Raw genomic sequence first — 19580 nt, 5'->3', positions numbered from 1 at the left:
TTAATAAGCAATTTCATAAAACAATTATTAATTTTTTATACGAATTTAAATTAACTCGTATCCAACGATAAAGAAAGTTTCTTCTTTATCGACTGAGATTATGAAATGAACGAGTTTAATCGACGGCTATACGCAAGCCGTCACACAAGTGTCAAAACAAAATAGGTTATGTTATATAGTAATTACAAATAATAAAAGTGTTTAATTAATAATGAAGTGAGACATGTGAACTGAGAAGTAAACGTAATTTTTTTTCTTTGCTAATACCATTATAGAATAGCTGCTCAGTGACAAATACTATAAAATAGTAATAATATTCTGCGCTTCTAGTGGGCGAAGAGTGAATGGTGTTTAACGCTTATTTTTACTGCATAAAAAAAGTTATGTCATGAATAGACAGGATATGTTTTAAATAAAGTGAATGAAATATTACATGCGTAAACTTTAAATTGACATTGCCTATATTTACTGACAGCGACTAGGGCAAACAGGTGAATCTGAACATAACCGCTTGAAGTTTCGAACGCAACCATGGAAATTCTCATAAACTTGATCCGAAGATGCACGGACTTGGCCGAATGGCCGATCCGAATGCAACTTTAAAGGCGCGAAATATGAAAATACCTCTGTATAATTATTGTATGTATATTAACGGCAATCTTTCAGTAAATATTGATACAATCTGTCCCAAGTCCATTTTACAAGTGTCTATTTATGCAATTAAATAATAAAAAATGTGAATCCTCCTTTGACTGATTGACACGAAGAATTATGCAAGATTGAATCACACTGTAATGACGTTGCCTCTTTTTCCTTTTCTTTTTTAAACGATACTGTCACCCATAAAGTGCTTATCGACAAAAAATGTCAAGTCCTGCGCTCAAAGTCAAAAATCAGATTACGAATTCTGTCAAATTAACTTTTTCTACTGCTGTAATCATTTTAAGAAATCATTAAATTTAAAAAATGCGCTGATTTTAAATATATATATTTTTTAAATTCTATAATTGTAATTACCCGTTTCAAGTAGAAATAAGTAAAACTATAATTTGTTTGAAAAAATTTGGATTTTTTTTTCGGGCGTACTTAATCTTCTAGAAAATTTTAATATCGAATTTTATAACAATAAATCTATTGTTTCTAATAAATTACGGAAGAGCAATGATGTTTAAGAAAATAATGAATTAAAAAAGAGTATTTTAAAGATTTAACCCAATAAAAAATAATTACATTTTTGTTTAACAATTTTTTATTTTAAAAAATGGAAGTTTTTCTGCGTTGTGTGTAGACCTTTGCTGCATTTGACGTCAAGTATTTTTCGAAAAATTAAAAATTTGATCCAGAATAAAAAATATATATATTTAGGGACAAGCGTCGGCATTTTGTTTGATTAAAAAAAAAAATTGTGCTAAACAGAACAAAAGACGTTCAGTAATGTGTCATAAGCGAGAATTATTATTTATAAATCATTTTCGAAAAAAATAACATTTAAAAAAAACAGTACTGTCACTTTATTCGTCATTTTAAAACTTATGATAGGATGTATAATAATAATATTATTATTATAATTGTATGGTAATATTATTTATTATAATTTTAACAATTAAAATAATTAAATTAATTTGATTTTTAAATTATTTAAAAAAATTTAATCATAATTTATTATAATTGTTATAATATTAAAATTCTATAGTAATATTATGCTGAAAGTATTAATTTGAAAGCTCAAACCGTTTATGGAATAAGCGACACGAAAAAAACTAAAAAAAAATGTATCATTTTTTGAATGAAAAAAAAAATAAAAGTTAGACTGAGCTGTTCTTGTTGAGTACGACTAATATTCTTCCATACAATTTTCATTCAAATTTATATTTGTGAAAAAATCAACTTCTTTGAATTTGGAATTATTTTTTTTAATAGAAATTTTCAGAAATGCGAAATTGAAAAATCTGAAAGTTTTGGTGACTTTTTTGAACTTGGAATCACTTTTAGACCCAAAAATTTTCAAAACTTAGCCCAACTTCAAGATTTTCAAACTTTCCGCATTGAAAAGTTCTGAATCGAAAAATCAATGCAAATTCGAAAAAGTAAATTTTTTTCAAAAATATACATCTAAGTTAAAACTGTATTGGGGAGTAGTTATTAGAGACTGAGGACAACTCAGTGCAATTTATATTTTTTGGTAAATTCGAAAAATGATAATGTTTTTAGTTTTTTTCGGTCACTTTTTTATGACGATTCAAGTTTTTTAATTCGAATTTTTAGTAAAATATATATATCCCAGCACAAGCTTTTTTTTAGGAAAAAAATAAAATGGCAATGCCAAGTCTTTTTGAAAATATCTTTTTATTTTTCAAAAATGGTTTACAAAATTAACTATACGGCACCTTCTTCTTTCTTTTTTATGCTAATAAGTACAAGTTTTTGCAAATGAAAAAATAAAATCGCGGTGCTTAGTTTTATTAATTTTTTTTTAAATTGTAAAAAAAATTAAATTTTGCTTGTTCTTCGGCATCTTTTATAATATACAACAGAACTTTTTTTCTTAAAAAATCAAATGGCGGAGTTCGCCTTAAAAAATTTTTTTTTGGAATTCTCTTTTAAATTTTAATTTTGTAAAAAAAACTTTTTACAGTCAAATACAGAACAAATTGGCATGAAAGTGTTACATGAGAGTGCGACATGAGATTGTGACATGAGAGTGTGTCATGAGAACGTGACATGAAAATGTTACATGAAGATGTGATATGATAGCGGGACATGAGAGTGTGGCATGAAAATGTGTCATGATAGCGCGACATGAAAATTTTACACAATAGTGTGACAAGAAAATGTGACATGAGAGCATGACATGAGAATGTGACATGAGAGTGTGGCATGATAGTGTGACATGGGAATGTGACATGAGAGTGTTGTGACATGAGAGCGTGACATAAAAGTATTACATGAGATTGTGACATGAGAACTTAACATGAAAATGTTACATGATATTGTGACGTGAAAATGTTATATGAGAGCGTCGCATGAGTATGGCATTAAAATGTGTCATGAGAGCGTGAAATGAAAATTTTACATCATAGTGTTACAAGAAAATGTGACATGAGAGTGTGACATAAAAGTGTTACATGAGAGTGACATATGAGAATGTGACGTGAGAGTGGGCCATCAAAGTGTGAAATGAGAGTGATATATGAGAGTGTGACATGGTAATGTGACATAAGAGCGTGACATAAAAGAATTACATGAGAACGTGATATGAAAATTTTACAGGATAGTATGACATGAGAGTGTGGCAAAAAGAATTGTTATGAGAGCGTGAAATGAAAATTTTTCATCACTGTGTTACAAGAAAATGTGACATGAGAGCGTGACATGAGAGTGATATATGAGAGTATGGCATGATAGTGTGACATGAGAGCGTTACATGAAAATGTGATATGAAAGTACGAGAATGTACCATTAGAGTGTGACATATGAGAATGTGAAATGAGATTGTGGCATGATATTGTGACATGAGAATGTGCCATGAGTGCGCGACATGAAAGTGTTACATGAGAATGTGGCATCTGAGAATGTGACATGAGATTTTGACAATGCAGGGGGTAAGGGACGGAGATTATCAGGAGGATTGCAGAGATTAAGGGACAGGTGTTATAAGTAAGGTTGCTGGGATTGAGGGGTAGGGGTAAAATAAAAAAAGAGCCAAAAAGTGTAAATATGTTGCAGGGTTTAAGTGGTTTAAATGGCAGTGTTTGAAGGGTAGGTATTGTGAGGAAGATTCCATGGGTTACGGTTGCAAGAAGGATGGCAGAGGTTGATGGTCAGGGGTTGTAAGAAGGGTGGCGATGGTTATGCGATGGAGTTCGAAAGAAGGGTCACAGTGTGTAGAGGCATATAGTTTAAGAAGTTAAGAACGCTTTCAAAGGTTACAGGCCAGGAATTGAATGGAGAGTTGCAGGTGCTGTGACGAGGGTTGCAGGGCTGGAGGGACAGGGTGTGTGAGGTGGTTTGCAGGGGTTAAGGGGCAGTCCTGAAAGAGCGGTGACAGGACAGGTAACGATAGAGGTATGTTGGGCAGGGGACAGCGGGCCCACCTACTATCTCGCATCCTCCACAGTACACCACAAGGTTCTCTCTCTTTCTCCTGGCGAGTTGCTGCTGCTTCTGCTTCAGCCTAGGTTGTCTGCTGCTCCCTTCTCGCTTCTCGTATTCGTTCTCCAGTTCAGTTCCCCTACCAACCGGTGTCCAGTTATGTTGCCTGGCGAACACTGTCCGTTGCTCTCGGGACGCGTTCTTCTTTTCTAGAAATATTTCTCCAGGTATAATACACTGGACAGAAATGCCCGTCGAAAAATATTGAGTGACCGGGAGTGACAACTAGAAAGAAGTGTCCAGTGAAATTGGTGAAATCCGATACGATTGAGAAAATTACAAGTTGAGTTCAATGCCAGTCAGGATCCAGTTTTCGACCTTTCGATCTCACTGTCGCATCGTAACCAATAATGAGGGACAGTGTTGCAGAAATTCCAATAATATTACTGACATTGTTTGATGTTAATTCTGCAGAAGTGTCGGGAGAGTTTGGATACTTGTGAGGTGTCGAAAGAGGGGTCGGTTTGTGTTGAGCTCAGACTGTGGCAGTAGGATATGATCTCTGGACAGGAAATAGAGAAATGTACTGGAGAGGTTCCACAGTAATTTCCAGCAGAATAATGGACTGACTGAATGGTGAGTAAGAGAGAGAGTTGTAAGCTATAGAGGAGGATTTGAGCCACTAGAATCTAGGATATTGGATTGGACTGCACCTGCCATATTGAAACTGTTATTTCGATGTTGTAGTCCTATCGAGCGACCAGAAAGTCAGAAACACGTATAATATAATCCTTCCCCTCCCCTGCTTTCGGCAGCACAGGTATGGTACTTTCTGAGTTTCTGACAGGTGGAATGTGTGTGTCTAGAGCGAGTAGCGACGCTCACTGTGGAACTTGGAAGGATAGCCTTAGCCTTAGCCTAGCCCACTACTACTAATCTCGCCACATTCAGCGCAATCCGAAAAAATATTTAAAGGAAAATCAATCTATAGGCCTGCCATTATTATTCTGCAATCATTTTCCTATTCTTTTTTCTCGATCATGGAAAATTTCCTATAGGAACGGTCCGGATTTTTATTTTCTGTTATTAAAAACATAAACTATTTAAAAATCTAAACTTAATTTTTCAAGATTAGGTACTTAAAAAATGATTAATTCTATTCAAACCTGAAATCTGAAAAAAATTACAATCGAGTATTCAATATTTACCTACAAAATCAAAGCATTATAATAATAATGCCAAAGTAAACATGAGAAGCCCTTTAAAGTATGGGTCATTAAGACGGCTCAAATTTACACTTTTAAAAATTCGATTTTTTGTCCCTGGGGCCAAATATTTTCAACTTTTTTTTCAAATTAGAGTTTAGTTAATTACTTTCTTTTAATTTTCATCTTCCAGCCCCCTTGTATTTTGTCTGGAAAATGCCCCAAAAAATAAAAAATAGTATTTTCATGTCAAATTTATGGTAAAGACGGTTTTTTTTTGGAATTTTTTCAACATGAATTATTTTTATTCAATAAGAGATAAAATTCCAAATATTTATGAAGTAGTTTTAAATTGTTTGAACAATTTTTCTTCCTGTAAATCATGATATGTTATTAATTTTCATGATAAATAATACACTTGATGAATGTCAAGAGTAATATTTATTTTTCAACATATTTGGTTATTATTTAAACAATTTCATCTTCTGACATTCTTGAAAAGTTACTGCTTTAGTTGAAAAATTTGTAATTAAATTTTTTTTCCATTTGTCAATTTTCGTCCGATTATTATTAATTATTAAAAAAATTAAAGTGCATCAATTTTGAAGAGCCTATTAATCTATTTAATTATTATAAACAAGTTGGATAAACATATTAGGAAATAGTATTATTATAATATTAATGTATGGTATAATTATATATTAATATAATAATTATATAATATAATAATATATAATAGTTTAATATTTAAAAAATTAAGCAGTTATCAATAAATATCCTTATAAACCATTTTTGTGAAAAAATATTTAAATTGAAAGTTTTTCAGGCTGTCTACAATTGAATGTATTTTAATTGAAAAAACTTAATATATAATAATATAATAATAATAATCGGACTAAAATTGAAATCTTTATACTTTTTTGAACTAAAAAGTGCCTTTCCTCACACTAAGTTTCTTAATTTAATTAATTAAATTAAATTAATTAACTAATTAACTCCTAATATAATTAACTCCAGTTAATTGTTAACACCTAATAGTGGGTTTGTTATAAATAATTTAAATTAATAAATAAATTTTTAACCAAGGAAATGAATTTGATCGAAATACATGAATTTTCTACCAAAAAGTATAATTATTAATAAAAAGAATAAAACTTTTCAAGCAATAATGTAATAGTAAAAAAAATTATTTTTCAACAAAAAGAAATCGAATTTTCCATGAATAATTAATTATCAACGAAAGAAAGTAATTTTAAATTAAAATCATGAATCTTTACGTAAAAAATGCATTATTTAGAATATAGTTTAACTTTCTACTAAATAGTTGAATTTTAAATAAAAAAAAATAATAATTTTCAACTGAAAATATAATACTTGACATTTCAACAAAAAAAATGAGTCTCGTTCTTTTAGAAAAATAGTTGAATCTTCAAACAAAACAGATCGAATTTTGAACAAGAAGATTAGGTTCCAACAAAATAGATAAATTTTGAACAAAAAAAGTTTCAAGTTTTTCTAGAAATTATACACTTTAACAAAAAATTATACAAATAAATTTGTAATAACAAAAAATTCATGTTTAACTAAAAAACCAAAAAATTACAACGAAATAATTAAATTTGTAACGAAACAGTTGAGTTTTCAACCAACAAATATGAATTTAAAAAAGTTAATTTAAAACCAAATAGTGAAATTTTTCACCAAAGTAGTATAATCTTCAACCCTTATAGTCGAATTTTCAATAAAAATAGATCGATTTTGAAAAAAAGATTTATTTTCTACGAAAAAAGAATTTTTTCAATAAAATACATGAATCTTCAAACTGAAAAAAAATTGAATTCTCATATAAAAAAATTTAGTTTTAATAAATTTGTCCAACTTTAAACCAAATAATTTGTTGGAGAAACGAGAAAAAATCTGTCAGGGTCCGGATTTGAACCCTGAACGCCATTATTCACAAGTGGAGCTTTAACCAATTACGCCGTCGAGGTAACAGCAGAAAATGTTGAATTTCATACTTACAAAGACGAATTTAAAAAAAAAAGGTTAAAATAAATTAACTTCTAACAAAATAAAATAAATTTCAACCAAAAAGACCAATTTTCAACTAAAAAAATTAATCTTCTACCAATAAATGATTTTTCAATAATATAATTGAAGCCTGAACCAAACATTTCAATTAAAAAAAATTAAATTTATTCCAAGATTGTTTTTCCATACCCAAAAATACAAATTTGCGATAAAATACATAAATTTTTCACCAAACAGTTCAATTTTCAACCAAAAAATTAATTTTAAACTAAAATGATTATTCTTTAACTATACAACTAAGCAATCAGAATTTAGACAACAAAAAATGAATTCTATACGAAAAATATAACAGTTAATATTGAAACATGTCAAAAACGTGAATTTTCTAAAAAATACTTGAATATTCAACCCACAGATAAGAATTTTAAAAAAAAGTAATTTTTAATCAAATTGTTAAATTTCCTGCCAAAATAGTTGAATTTTCAATAAAAAATAATGATTTAATAATGATTTGATAATGAGTTACATTTTTAACAAAATAATTAAATTATTATTAACCACAGAATGCAAATTTCAAACAAAACAGTTGAATTTTCAACCAAAAGTAATGGTTTTCTAAAAAAATTGTTTAATTTTCAACCAAATATTTTCAATCGTATTTTGGATTTTAAACTTTATCTCTTTGGATTAAAATTTTTTCTTTTTCTGTTAGCAATACAACCATTACATTCTTTATTGAAAATTGTTAATCAAAAGGAATGTTTTTTTAATAAAAATGGTTGAATTTTATGTCAAATATTAAAAATGCTTTCGGTAGAAAATTCATTTTCTTAAATGAAATTCGTCTTTTTGGTCTTAAAATTCATCTCTTTTAGTAGATTTTTTTTAATTTCAGCAAAAAGGTAATTTTAAACCAAACAGTTGAGTTTTTGAAGAAATTTTTTGTATTTTTTTACAGGAATGTTAATTTTGAGCAAAATATCTCAATTAACAACTAAAAAGTTGAAATTATAAGCAAAAATATGAATTTTTAACCAAATAGTTGAATTTTCAACTCAAATATATAAATCTTCAAACAGAAAGTGAAATTTAAAAAAAAAGTTGAAGTTTTTAACAAAATGGTTGAATTTTTTACAAAAAAATTAATTTTGAAACAAATATGTATTTGAATTTTAAAATAAAAGGTTAAGTAACAATCAAATATATAAATTATAACTTGAAAGTTGAATTTTTAACCAAATAGTTCAGTTTTCAACAAAAAAAATCGAATTTTTAACCAGTGTTGAATTTTCAACAAAAAGGAATGGTTTTCTAATAAATTGTTAAATTTTCAACCAAATATTGAAAATTCATTCCTTAGAAAATTAATTTTCTTTTTTGAAAGCGACTTTTTGGTTTTATAATTCATCTCTTTTGTTAAAAAATTTTTTTTTGTTAGCAATGCACCTATTATTTCTTTACTGAGAAATGATCGTTGTTGGTTGAAGAATCAACTTAGTGGTGAAAAAATCGAAAATATGAATTTGCAAAAAAAGTAATGTTGAAATACACTCTTGAATTTTTTTACTGGAAACTTAATTTTCAACCAAATATCTGAATTTACAACTAAAAAGTTGAAATTGCAAATAAAGATATGAGTTTTTAACATAAAAGATGAATTTTCAACCAAAAGGTTGAAATAACAACCAAGTATTTTAATTTTTACTTTAAAACTGAATTTTCAACTAAATAGTTGAATTTTCATCCCAAATATATAAATCTTCAACCACAAAGTTAAATTTGAACATAAAAGTTGAATTTTTAACGAAATTTTTGAATTTTTAACTTAAAAATTGAATTTTTAACCAAATAGTTGAATTTTTCAAATCAAATATATACATCTTCAATCGGAAAGTTAACTTTGCACAAATAAGTGGAAGTTTTTAACAAAATTGTTGAATTTTTTACAGAACAGTTAATTTTCAAACAAATATTTGAATTTTAATTTAAAATGTGCAAGGAAAAACTTGATTATATAAATTTTCACTTGAAAGTTGAATTTTTAACTAAATAGATCAATTTTCCACTAAAAAGTTGAAATTTCCACCAAACATTTTAATAAATTTGAAAATTATATGCTTAAAAATTAAAATTAAATACTTAACAATGGAATTTTTAACCAAATAGTTGATTTTTTTAACCAAATACAAACATCTTCAATCAGAAAGTTAAATTTAAACAAATAAGTGGAAATTTTTAAAAAAAGCTGAATTTTTCACAGACAAGTTAATTTTTAACTTGAAAATTGAATTTTCTACCCAAATATATAAATATTCAACCATAAAGTTAAATTTGAACATAAAAGTTGAATTTTTGACCAAATAGTTGAATTTTTCAAATTAAATATATACATCTTCAATCGGAAAGTTAACTTTGCACAGATAAGTGGAAGTTTTTAACAAAATTGTTGAATTTTTTACAGAACAGTTAATTTTCAAACAAATATTTGAATTTTAATTTAAAATGTGCAAGGAAAAGCTTGATTATATAAATTTTCACTTGAAAGTTGAATTTTTAACTAAATAGATCAATTTTCCACTAAAAAGTTGAAATTTCCACCAAACATTTTAATAAATTTGAAAATTATATGCTTAAAAATTAAAATTAAATACTTAACAATGGAATTTTTAACCAAATAGTTGAATTTTTTAACCAAATACAAACATCTTTAATCAGAAACTTAAATTTAAACAAATAAGTGGATATTTTTAACAAAAAGCTGAATTTTTAGCAACATTTTTTTATTTTTCACAGAAAAGTTAATTCTTAAATAAATATTTGAATTTATAACTAAAGAGTTGAAATTGCAACCAAATATATGTATTTTTAATTTAAAATATTCTTTTTTAAAACAAATATTTAAATTTTTATCTTGAAAATTGAATTTTCGACCCAAATATATAAATATTCAACCATAAAGTTAAATTTGAACATGAAAGTTTATTTTTTAACTCAAAAGTTGAATTCTTAACCAAATATTTGAAAATAATATACTTAAAAATTGAAATTAAAATTAAATACTTAAAAATTGGATTTTGAACCAAATAGTTGAATTTTGAAACCAAATATAAACATCTTTAGTCAGAAAGTTAAATTTAAACAAATAAGTCGATATTTTTAACAAAAAGCTGAATTTTTAGCAACATTTTTTTATTTTTCACAGAAAAGTTAATTCTTAAATAAATATTTGAATTTTTAACTAAAGAGTTGAAATTGCAACCAAATATATGTATTTTTAATTTAAAATATTCTTTTTTAAAACAAATATTTAAATTTTTATCTTGAAAATTGAATTTTCGACCCAAATATATAAATATTCAACCATAAAGTTAAATTTGAACATGAAAGTTTATTTTTTAACTCAAAAGTTGAATTCTTAACCAAATATTTGAAAATAATATACTTAAAAATTGAAATTAAAATTAAATACTTAAAAATTGGATTTTGAACCAAATAGTTGAATTTTTTAACCAAATATAAACATCTTTAATCAGAAAGTTAAATTTAAACAAATAAGTGGATATTTTTAACAAAAAGCTAAAGTTTTAACAACATTTTTTAATTTTTCACAGAAAAGTTAATTCTTAAATAAATATTTGAATTTATAACTAAAGAGTTGAAATTGCAACCAAATATGTGTATTTTTAATTTAAAAGATGCTTTTTTAAAACAAATATTTGAATTTTTATCTTGAAAATTGAATTTTCGACCCAAATATATAAATATTCATCCATAAAGTTTATTTTTCAACTCAGAAGTTGAATTCTTAACCAAATATTTGAAAATAATATACTTAAAAATTGAAATTAAAATTAAATACTTAACAATTGGATTTTGAATCAAATAGTTGAATTTTCAAACCAAATGTAAACATAACCAATCAGAAAGTTAAATTTAAACAAATAAGTGGAAGTTTTTAACAAAAAGCTGAATTTTTAACAAAATTTTGAATTTTTTACAGAAAAATTTACTTTTGAAAAAATATTTGAATTTTCAAATAATGAGTTGAAATTGCAACCAAATATATACATTTTTTACTAATAAAATTGAGTTTTTAACCCAAATATTTAACTTAAAACTTGAATTTTCAACCAAATAGTTGAATTTTCTACAAAAAACAAAAAAAAAAAACGAATTTTTAACAAAACAGTTGAGTTTTCAAGCAAAAGAAATTTGTTTCTAACAATATTGTTAAATTATGAACAAATATTACATTTTTTACCAAAAAATAATAATTCTCAGATAGAAATATAATTGCTGACTTATCAAATGTATAATTATATTAAGGCCATGTGATGAGTGGGTCACGTGACCAGATTCCTACCTTACCGCAACTTTGTTTATTTCCCAACTTATATTCACACGAAATGCCTCATCGAGTTGAAAATTTAGGATACTAAACAAGAAGCACTAAGAATGGCGTGTCTGGTCCTAAAATTGTATAATTATAAAAAAAATTTTTTGTTGTAAATAATTTTTTTTTGCTTTTTTCATAATTATTAAAGTTTTGGACCAGACTCACCTTTTTTAGTGATTTTTATTTAAAATCCCAAACTTTCAACTCGATGTGGCGCTTAGTGAGAAAATAAGTTGGGAAACAAGAAAGGTGGCGGTAAGGTAGGAATCTGGTCACGTGACCCACTCGTCACATGGCCTTAAACAAGAAAGTAATGGTTATTTAATTACCACAACTTCCTTACTCTTTACTAAACTATATTAATATTAGGTCAATCGATTCGAACTACCATAAATTAAATCAATTAAATAATAAATTTTCTTTGAACCAGTACAATATTTTTAAGAAATGAAGTAAATAAGATTTCCTTATTTGTATTTCAATAACTGTATGGTGGAATTACTAGCAAAACTATCGAGATATTCCAAACATGACACAGATTTCTAATCTAGAATTTAAAATTTCAGCAATAAAACATGTGCAAAGTTATAATCAACTCTCCCTCTCCCCTTCTCCGTCCACATCCTCTTTATTTTCTTGCAAGTATGTATGTAAATTTGCAAAAAAAAGAGCTTGCATTGCAAGCCATTAATGAAGTCATTGGAATTCATTAGAATATATTAAATATAATTTTCATCAATGAAGTCACCCCACGAAAAAATTAACTGTTTTTTGTCTAAAAATTTTAATAGTGACAGTGAAAAATATCGTTTCTATGCACATTCATTCTCAGCAGAATCAATACTAAAATTCAACTTTAAAAGCTTCAAGTTTCTGAATTTAGACAATTGACTTGTCACAAAGAAAATTTTTATTCTTCAAATAATAGTGCTTTCATTCATTTTATTTTTTTAATTATGCAATTTAAAAAGTGGAACATTTTTCTTTTGTGTGAAATAAATCAAGCCAAGGAAAATTTTAAATTCGAAATTTAGTAAGGAGATGTCATCTTGCTCAGAGAAAGCAGTTAAGTGGAGTGAAAGCCAAAATTACTTCAGTCATTAAGATTAAATGAAACATGAAGTACAATTTTTTTTATACATAATTCTAATTTTAGTTGAAATTTTACACTTTTCCTAACAATCTGTTAGACCAGCAATAATAATGTTATTATTACGTAATAAATGCAATTTATTAAAAATTAGTAGACTATAATCAAATTTATTTAAATATAGTACTTTAAAATTTGCGAAATTTAAATTAGACCAAAATCCAAATTAAAAATCCCATTTAAACAAAACAAGAATCCAACGACCAGATTTGGACCACAACGAATACACGAAAACCAAAAATCCTATTGTAATCTGAAAAAAATAAAATAAAATTTTTTGATAAAAATAAAAAAAAAAGAGGAAAGAAAAATGAGAAGGCAGCCAACCACATCCCCGTCCTTCTCTTTTTCTTTCTTTCGTCTTCTTTATTTTTATTACCATCAAATGACAATAAAATAAAAATAAAAAGCATAAATAAATTTGCATTTTTCTTTCCTCTTTTTTTATTTTTGTCCGAAAATTTTATTTTATTTTTTTGTACCGAAAAAATTATAAACAGAAATAGAAAACCATGTGACCAGTTTTTTTTGCAGTTTATTCCCCTTGACTATTATATTTCTAGTTACAAATTTTATTATTTTGTTGGAAGTTTGTCTTTTTGAGTAGAAAATTAATTTATTTAGGCAGAAAATTAACATTATGCTCAAAACATTATTTTTAGTAATAAAAATAACAACAGAAACCTTTCTTGGTTGTAAATTTAACTATTTTTCTGAAATTTCACATTTTCGGTTTAAAAATTCATCTGTTCTATAAGAAATCTCAACTAAAAAATTCTTATTTTTTGCTTGAAAATTCAACTATTTGGTTGATGGCTTAACCAACGCAGTCACAAAATAATTTGTTTGTTAAAGTTTCATCATTTTAATTGGAATTTAATTTCTGTTTGACAATCATTTATTTCTTGTTTGAAAACCAGTTTTTTAAATTGAAAAATTAACTATTCCAGTTGAAGATTAGTAATTTTTTCTCAGTTAAATATTCATCACTTGGATTGAATTCAACTGTTTTTGATTTAAAATAAAAATATTGACGGTTAAGCCACTTTCTCAAAAAATATTTTTTGTTTAAAAATTCACAATTTTAATTCAGAATTCATCTCTGGTTGAAAATTCGTTTTTTTTTGTTCGGTTGAAAACTAATTTTTTTAATTGAGAATTTTACTTTTTCACTTTTGGTTGAAATTTGTTGAAAATTCTCTTTACTATTAAAAATGAATTTTTTACTAAAAACTTTACTCTTCTATTTTTGTTTGAAAATTATCTTCTTTAGTTGTCAATTTAACCATTTTTTTTTAAATTTGAGGATTTTGTTAGATATCCGCTTTTTTGTTAAAAAATTATTTTTTTCTGAAAATTTAACTTTTCAATTTTTGTGGAAAATTTGTCTTTTACTGTTAAAGGCTTGGCTATTTTGCGGAAAATGGGATTTTTTGTTGTAAATTCTCTTTTCTGTTATAAGAGAATTTTTTACTAAATACTTTTCTTTTTCCATTTTTGGTTGAAAATTTATGTCCATTAGTTGAAAATTCACCTTTTTTTATTTTTAGTATTTTGTTAGATATTCGCTTTTTTGTTACATTTTTTTTCTGAAACTTGTCTATTTTTGTTGAAAATTTATCTTTTATAGTTAAAAAGTCAAATATTTGTTAAAAAATGTGACCTTTATTCTGTTAAAAATGCACTTTTTAATAAATTTTTTCTGAAGTCTTTTGTATTTTTCGTTAAAAATTCCATACTTTGTTTGAAAATTTATTATTATTATTTTTTTACTGAAAATAATTTAACTTTTATAATTTTGTTTGAAATTTATTTTTGCCCCTTGAAAATTTAACTATTTGTTTAAAAATGTATGTAATTTGTTGAAAAATCATCTATTTGTAAGAAAATTAATGTCGGTAAAAATTCTCCTTTCTATTTTTAAATTTCATCTCTGTTGGAAGCCATCTTTATTTAGTTGAAAATTCAACAATCATATTTTTTGTTGAGAAGTTAGATTTCTTATTTGAAAATGCAACTATTTGTTTACAAATTAGACCATTTTCTTAATAACTTAATAATTTCGTTAAAAATTCAACTCTGGATTGTAATTTGACTATTTTGTTGAAAATTATTTTTTCCAAGTAAAAATTTAAATTTTCTATTTTGGGTTGAAAAGTTATCATCCTCAATTAGAAATTTAACTTTTTGTTTGAAAACTTGTTTATTTTGATATCATTTTTTATTCTTTTGAAAAATCACTTTTTTGTGGAAAATTAAACTTTTAACTGAAAATTTAACTCTTTTGTTTTTGTTTGAAATTTAGCTTCATATGAAAGTTCAACTAATTGTTTAAAAATTCATGTAATTTTTTGACGGACTGTTTTTTTTTATGAGAAAATTAGTCTTTGTGGAAAATTCTTCTTTCTGGTTTTAAATTTTACCTCTTTTGATAGAAATTTCATTTTTTTTAAAATTAAAAATGCAATTATCACATTTGTTTCAATTCATAAGATTAGGTCATAAAAATTAATTAATTTTGTTAAAAGATTATTTCTTTGATTAAAAATATAAGTAATTTGTTAAAAATTGTTTTCCTTAACTAGAAATTAATTTTAATTTAACTAGAAATTAACTAGAAATTAAATTTAATTTTTTATGAATTAATTTTTTACTAAAAATTTAACTTGTCCATCTGTTTTTAAAATTAAAATTTTTTAGTTGAAAATTCAAATATTTGTTTGACAATGCATGCATAATTTTGTTGAAGATTTGTCTTTTGATATAAAATATTGATTTTCTTAGTTAAAAACTTACCTTTCTGGTCAAAAATTAAATTTTTCCTTTAAAATTTAAATTTTCTTGTTTCAAATTAATTTTATTTACATGAAATTACCCTCCTATTTTTTTTAAATAATCTACAAATAAAAATGTTTAATAACTCATTTGCGTCACTTTATTAAAAGTTTGGACAAAAACGTCACAAAGTGGTTGAAAAAATTGAGATAAAGATAATAATTGAGTATGATGAAAAAAATGTTTTTTTTTTCTGCATTATGGTTGGCTGCACAACTACTGTTCCGGACAAATAAAAAATCTCTTAATTCTCGCACGGTTCTTGTGCGCGACTTGACCTCCTCGTTTTTGCGACAGTGTCGCAAATGCCTTACGGCGCGACATGACGGCGCGCAGGTTAAAAATTATTATTAGCTGTAAAGGACGACACGATACCCAATTAGAAATAAAATAAAAAAAAAAAAAATAATGTTAAAGTTCATGTAATTTTTAGTATAGGTATTGGTATTAGAGATAGGAAATCAACGTGACATTTGGGCACGATCATTTTCCTATATTCTATTTTACTTATTCATGTTATTTTTAAATATTAATGACCATTCGGAATATTCCATACTGTGGCGTCAACTCTGGATCACAAAACCAGTTTACAGGAATCTCAAATGTTAATTTATAGCCTTAACAAATTATATTTATTATAATTTGTTTTTAATTTATTCAGATTTATTTCGTGCCATAGTCTTGTTTTTATTTTTCAGACTCCTTTGAGTCATTCAATACATTGAAACAGTAAAAGAAAGAAAAACGTATGTGGGTATTTATTTTTTAACATTAAAAATAATTTAAAAATTCATTGTTAAACAATTTTTTTAATGAGTTTATACATTTTTTGAAACAGTCATTAATTAATGATTTTCTACTGTATTTTCAATTTTCACTGTATAGTGGTCTTCTCTAATCCTTAATTTTGAAATAAAAGCGTTTGAAGTTAAATAATTTTGTAATTGAAAAAATTTAAAACGGAAATTCTCAATTTAAAAAATTTGAGACAGAAATGTTCAAAATTGGACAATTTCATTAGAAAGGAATTGAAATTGTATTAGTTCTATTTCAAAACGTTTAAAATTGAATATTTTTCAATTGGAATTTTGAAAATTGGATTCTTTAAAATTCAAAGGAATTGAACATGTTTTATTTCTAATCAAAGACTTTCCAAATGAAATAATAAAAAATTAAAAAATTCTGAATGTAAATAATTTTCAATTCGAAGCGATTTAAAAATTGGAATATTTTGAAATTGAAATCTAAATTTAATGTTTCAAATTTATTAACTTTTTGAAATTAGTGAATTTTAAATTTCCATTGCATAAAAAAATTATACTTAAACAGTAAATCTGAGCAGCTAAATTTTTCTAAAATCTAAAAAATAAAAGGAAGCAAGTTTAAAAGACACAGATAATAAATGAGTAAATTTTTAAAAGTTAGATGGAATTTAATCATTTTAAATAATTAATTAATTTAAGCTAATTAATTAACTTGATTAATTCAATTACTTAAATTAAAATTTAATTTTTAAATACCGTGTTCAAGTCTGAAATTTAAATATTAGAAATGCTGAAGATATTGACAAATTTCAATTGTTACAAAAAGCTTCAAATTAGAAATTATTATTTAAAAATTTAAGCGTCCAATTATAATTGGCGAAGTAAAATCATTTTAAAAGTTTAAATAAATATAACTATAAGGTAATTTAATTTAATTTCAAGCATTAATTGCCGCAGCCAAGCCTAAAGTTTAATTATTCAGACTTCGAAAATAGCCCGACTTAATATAATTTAGGTAATCCACTTGTAATCCGTTTTAATCCATGTGTAATCCGTGTATAATTATGGACAAGCTACCTATAATCCACAGTAATCCACAGTAATCCATCTACAATTTTCGGAAATCCACAGTAAGCCATCTACAATCCTGAAAAATCCACAGTAATCCAAAGTAATCCACTTATAATCCACCTATAATTTAGCGTAATCCAAATTTTAATGCTGGATAATCCATCATAATATACATATGATTCAGGTTAATCCACGTGTAATCCTGGGTAATCCACTATAATCCACGGTTATCCGGATTTTATTCTGGGTAATTCACCTATATTGCAGCGTAATCCACCTATAATTATGGGAAAACCACTTATAATCCAGCGCAATCCACAAATAATTCTAGATAATTCACCTATGATCGTGGATAATCCACCTATAATTAACAATAATGAATCCACAATCCACAGTAATCCACTTATAATCCATGTAATCCACATATAATCCAGAATAATCCATATATAATCCATAGTAGTACACATTAATTTATATATAAATCAAGGCAATCGACCTATAATTCAGCGTAATCCACATATAATTCTGGGTAATCCACATATAATCTACAGTATTCTACCTTTAATTCTTAATAATCCACCTATAATCCAGCTTAATCCACAGAAGTCCATCTACAATTCTGGAAAATCCACAGTAATCCATCTACAATCCTGGAAAATCTACAGTAATCCAAAGTAATCCTCTTATAATCCATGACATCCACCTATAATCCTCGTTAATTCAAATATAATCCACCGTAATCTACATATAATTCAAGGTAATTGAACTATATTGCAGGGTCATCCACCTATAATTTAGCGTAATCCACTTTTAATGCTGGATAATCCACAATAATATACATATGATTCAGGTTAATCCAAGTGTAATCCACTATAATCCACGGTTGTCCGTTTTTTATTCTGGATAATTCACCTATATTTCAGCGTAATCCACCTATAATTATGGACAGACCACTTATAATCCAGCGTAATCCACAGATAATTCTAGATAATCCTCCTATGATCGTGGATAATCCACCTATAATCAACAATAATAAATCCACAGTTATCCACATATAATCCATAAAATACACCTATAATCCACGGTAATCCACATATAATCCATAGTAATACACATTAATTTTTATATAAATCAAGGCAATCCACATATAATTTTGGGTAATCCACATTTAATCTACAGTATTCTACCTTTAATGCTTAATAATCCACCTATAATCCACAGAAATCGACAGATAATTCACAATAATTTACTTGTAAATCAAGGCAATCGGCCTATAATCCAGGGTAATCCACATATAATTCTGGGTAAGTTACATATAATCGACAGTATTTCACCTTAATTTTGGGTAATCCACCCATAATTCAGCGCAATCCGCCCGTAATTATGGAAAAACTACCTATAATCCACAGTTATCCACATAAAATCCACAGTAATCCATCTATAATCCTGCGCAATCCACAGTAATTCAAGGTCATCCACTTATAATCCATGACATCCAACTATAATCCAGAGTAATCCACCTATAATCCAGAAAATTCACCTATAATCCATCTAATCTATATATAATCTAGCGTAATCCACATATAATCCATAGTAATCCACAGTAATATACATATAATCCAAAATAATCCAAATATAATCCACAGTAATCCATTAATAATCCTCGACAATCCACAGTAATAACAAGTAATCCACTTATAATCCTTGACATCCAACTATAATCCAGAGTAATCCACCTATAATCCAGAAAATGCACCTATAATCCATCTAATCTATATATATAATCTAGCGTAATTCACATATAATCCATAGTAATTCACAGTAATATACATATAATCCAAATTAATCCAAATATAATCCACAGTAATCCATTAATAATCCTCGACAATCCACAGTAATAACAAGTAATCCACTTATAATCCATGACATCCAACTATAATCCATGAAATCTAACTATAATCCAGAGTAATCCATCTATAATCCTGGACAATCCACAGTAATAACAAGTAATCCACTTAGAACCCATAAAATCCACT

General features: G+C 26.2%; 1 protein-coding gene across 1 annotated transcript in view; it reads left to right on the top strand.

Annotated features, from left to right (window-relative positions):
- The first annotated feature begins 4221 nt into the window (after window positions 1-4221).
- The window catches only part of LOC117178966, a 168121-nt gene continuing 152762 nt past the window's right edge, over window positions 4222-19580 (top strand). The window contains exon 1 of the mRNA XM_033370561.1: window positions 4222-4728. The gene's annotated coding sequence lies outside the window, so the exon portion shown is untranslated. The remainder of the gene's footprint in view (window positions 4729-19580) is intronic.

This window comes from Belonocnema kinseyi, chromosome 8 (assembly GCF_010883055.1).
Source record: "Belonocnema kinseyi isolate 2016_QV_RU_SX_M_011 chromosome 8, B_treatae_v1, whole genome shotgun sequence".
In the NCBI taxonomy this organism is placed as follows: Eukaryota; Metazoa; Arthropoda; class Insecta; order Hymenoptera; family Cynipidae; genus Belonocnema; species Belonocnema kinseyi.
Note: the sequence above shows the minus strand (reverse complement) of the source record. Positions and strands in the feature narration are given on the sequence as shown.